This window comes from Marmota marmota, unplaced genomic scaffold (assembly GCF_001458135.2).
Source record: "Marmota marmota marmota unplaced genomic scaffold, marMar, whole genome shotgun sequence".
Lineage (NCBI taxonomy): Eukaryota > Metazoa > Chordata > Mammalia > Rodentia > Sciuridae > Marmota > Marmota marmota.
In genome coordinates this window covers 10121129-10125310 of record NW_026000057.1, presented here as the reverse complement: position 1 = coordinate 10125310, position 4182 = coordinate 10121129, and the positions used below count along the sequence as shown (strand labels likewise).

Here is a 4182-nt window from a genome sequence, read left to right as displayed (position 1 = left end):
AGCGGAGCCGGCCGGGTCCCCTGCCTCGCCGCCGCCTCGGGCCACCCTCCCGGGGCCGTAGCATCTCGCCCGGGTGTGCATGAGCCGGGCCCCAAGCTCAGCAGCCACCCCCGCCCGGGGGGCGGGGACCCCAATGTGAAGCCGGCGGCTCGGGGTGGCGGGGAGAGCAGGACCAGCGCCGCCGTCCCTTCCTTACCGTCCCCCTCCCCTCAGCCCCCTCCGGGGGTCTTCTCCTTTGGCCAGTCGCCGGCCCCCCGGCTCCTCGGCAGGACTCCGGGAGTTCTAAGAGCCCCCTCCCCGCCCCAGCCCCGAGGCGGCGGGCCGGGGGGACCCGGGGGGCCGGCCGCAGCCTCCGCCCAGAGGAAACTTTACAAAAACAAAATTGTGACTGTCCCGGGACAAGTGGCCCTGGACGGGCTGAAGCCACAGCCTGAAGAGACCCAGGAAGAGGAAAAGAGGAGGTGAGCGGGGCTGCCGCCTCCTGCTCTTCCCCGGGAGCGCGGAAGAGACCCGGGTGGCCGCCTGGTTGAGCGACACTAGCACCGCTTCTTCCTCAGTTGCGCGACGGAGCCTTCCGCAGCTGCTGCCTCAGTCCGAAGGAGGAAGGGAACCAACCCACTTTCTCAGCGCCACGGCTCCTCTCTAAAGCGTGAGTGGCTGGGGAGAGGGAAATGAGGGCTAGAAAGTGGGAGCCTGCCGGCGCTTGGTTCTGGAGTTTCGCTGATGTTTTGCAGGAGGGTTGGGAGTGTATAGATGACAAGGTTTATAGCCCTTTTTTTTCTCAGCAGAGAGAAGGTGTATGCAGTTCTGGGTTTTGTAACCTTTTAACTTGCAGGAGTTGTGCAAGTATACAGGTTGCTCTTAGAGAAGTTCTTATCTCCAGAGTGGATACTTGCACCTTTCTAGCCAGTAATTGGCGAAAGGAAATAGAGGAAGCCCGAGCCTATGTGCACACAAAGGACATCTCTGTAATATACCTTTTCCTGGTACGATGGCTGTGATACAGCAGCTAGGGCAGCGCCGCAGTTTTTGTTTCTGGGGAACTCTCATGGATTTCCCAGTGGGAACCACTTACTCAGTGGAACCCTGAAAGGAAAATTTCTTGCCTTTCTTTGAGTCTTCGCGAAAGGAAGACTGATTATCATTTTAGTACCTGTTGGTACAGGAGGTTGTTTCCTTCTCATTTTCTGAGTTCAATTTCTGTGTGCAAAGAGGACACTAACAAATTTCACTTGCTAAGAAAATTCGGAGTTCTTATGAATCACCTTACTTGGGACGGACACCTATTGCATTAACCGTTTTCATAAAAGTTGTAACATTTTCCCCTTTACTCAAATGCTTAAAAAAAAAAAAAAAAACTTGGGAGAATGGCTTTATCTTTAGTCTCCATCATTTTAGGAGAAGCTATGGACACTTCATTCTATCAAGAATGACTTTTTCCTTGTATTATTTTAAGTTGAAGTTCTAGAACCAGTGACTTGTATTTCAGGTATATTTTCAGAATGTCAAAAGGTGCATAAAATAATTAACATTTCATATATTTATGTGGACCTTAAAAATTAAACTTGTAGTGGAATTTTATCTTATATGGCATAGACAGTACTAAACTAAGAATTCTGGTCCATCTGCTCAACAAACTGTGGGCTCGCTCTCTGAAGAGATGCTTTCTGTGTAGGAATGAATGAATGTAAATAGATAGGAGTTACCTATCTATACTAATTTCTTCATTCAGGATTGTGATTAAATTGATTTAAAACTTTCTCAAACTTAATATTTGATCCTATATTTTTCCTCTTTTGAAGTAATGAGTTCTGCGAGTTTATTAGCTTCTATATTATGGAATTATTCATATACTTATCGCAAATCAGTCCTCTATAAAATACCAAGACACATTCAGAGTTTGTGTTTTGAGAAATGCTAGAACAAGTCTTATCTTTTCCTGGTATTATAGATTTTAATTATTTCTCTTTACTGTCATCTTGCCCAACTCTTTCTGTTCTAGGCTAATTTCTTCCATTTCTTTGACCACTTTGCCCTCCTCTGGAACTTTACCAGTTTTTCCTTAACATGCCTTGTTCTTATGCTTTTTACAAGGAACTTTAAATTCTTTTATGTTAAATGGGAACTGACCTGAAAAAAATTGAACAGTGGATGTAAGGTTAGATTTAGAATCAAACAAATATTTTTGGGTCTGTTACTTTATTTTGTGACCTTGAGAAAGTTATGTATCCATTTTCCATAATGATGATGAAGAGTCATCTAGTTTTGCATAGGCTGCTTTTTGGTAAGGAGCGGAAAATGAACCCCAAACTGCTTACTAACAGTAGGACCTACTTTTATAAATTGGTTAAAAATTAAGATGAGGTTTTATTGCATATTTGTGTGAAACTGATAAAGTATTACAGTGTTCGTCTTTGAGGTGCTTTTACTTATGAGTGACAGAGGCAATCAAATACAAATGCACAAAACTTAGAAATATGAGAATGGACAACATAATTAAGGCCACTATATGCCAGATACCATGTTTAGTATCTTATATCTGTGAATGTATTTGTACAGTTTTCATGAAGAAAATGTTAGTTTTGTACTACACAAAACTAATTGGAGTGTCTGAGTCAAATCTGGGAAGGTCTCTTTCAGGAAGAAATGTGTATGTGGAGGCAAGATAAGGCTTTTGGACTTGGAAGGTATAAGGGACAGATGTAGATATAAAGACCTTAGCTTGCTGGTAATACCTCCAGAGGGAGATTGTTGATTAGGGTTAAGGTGAATTCATGTTTGTGTAGGTGCATGGTTACAATGCAAAGAAGCAGTTGAGGGCGGTGTTCCTGAGAGGGTAGTTTCAGATGGTTGAGGAGAAATTACATTTTAGGCCAAAGGCAGCGTAGCGTGCCTGGATTAAGATTTTGTTTTTCTAGGAAATGAACATTTTTATGCCATGGTTATGATGACGCTATTCAGAAGGAGTGAAAAAGATGTATCCAGTGTCGGTATGGTTCTAGTGGTTTGTTATAAGAAAAGAATTTGGAAACAGGGCAGTTGACTTTGTTTTGGATGTTAAATTTTGGGTTAAGAGTTAGATACTGATATAATTTCAAGACAGCGAAATAATTTAACAGGTCATAATGCTGATAGTGTGGAGATGGGAGTAATTTTCAAAGCATTTAGGTTTCTGAGAGTGCTAATGGAAAGTAAAGAGCTGAAAAATGGGTGTTTTAATTTGTGGGGTGGTGGTGGGGATCTGTGTCAGAGTAAGCAAAGACAATGAGAATTGAGAATGGATGAGTCTGTCTCTAAAAGAGATGTTTTAAAAGTAGATAAGTTGTAGTTGAAAAGAGGACCAGTCTTTAAATACACGGCTATCAGTTTAGTCCCAAGGTATATGATTCTGTATTTTTGAAGCAGCTACAAGTTTTTAGTAGATTATGTAGGTCCCTTGAGATTAAGTTCAGAATATATAGGATTTCATAGTTAAATAGAAAAAAAAGGACTGATTTGTTTCTTCAAAGTTTCCCCTGCATTATTATTAATCTTAACTTTGCTCTGACTACCATGAAGTGGGGCTAAAAATAGCTGACAGGGAAGGCTGCTTCCCTTGCTTGGAGTTGGTGTGCGTCTTTGTGTCCCATACAATGGAGGGGATATCCCTGTGTTGGCACAGCAGTACTGAAAATTTTTTATAACCTTTTTATAAAAAAACAAACAACTTGGCACTTAAAAATATTCAGACTTCTTTGTGGTTAACATTTGGTGTTGACTTTACCAAAGATTAAGGATTGTGAGTAGAAATATATACTCAAACTTTCTTGTGTTCCTTAGTTTTGAATTCAGCACCTTCCTGGAGCCTCTTTGTCTTCTTTGGAGAGTATCAATTGGCAGAACCCTCTTGAGAAGAGATATTTATGCAGGGACCTATGGCTAAAATGATTCTAGGGTAAGGGTCTAGGGGTTGGAATGTATGCTACCTGTTCCTCTCTCCATTCTCTACTTTTCATAGCATTACATATGCAGATGAAGCTGTGCTGAGGTGGATTTTAAAAGGCTGTTTCTTTTCCCCATCCTTTCCTTTCCTTCCAGTCCTTCCTTTCCTTTCCTCCCTCTTTCCCTCCCTTCCTTTTTGGTGTTCTGGGGAGAGAGAGAGAGAGAGAGAGAGAGAGAGAGAGAGAGAGAGAGAGAGAATAT

The 4182-nt window shown here is 42.4% G+C and overlaps 1 protein-coding gene across 6 annotated transcripts in view; it reads left to right on the top strand.

Moving 5' to 3' along the window:
* Positions 1-400: 400 nt before the first annotated feature.
* Fbxw7 (F-box and WD repeat domain containing 7) overlaps positions 401-4182 on the top strand; it is a 186768-nt gene continuing 182986 nt past the window's right edge. For all 6 annotated transcript variants that reach the window (XM_048813525.1, XM_048813522.1, XM_048813521.1 and 3 more), the window contains exon 1: positions 401-649. The gene's annotated coding sequence lies outside the window, so the exon portion shown is untranslated. The remainder of the gene's footprint in view (positions 650-4182) is intronic.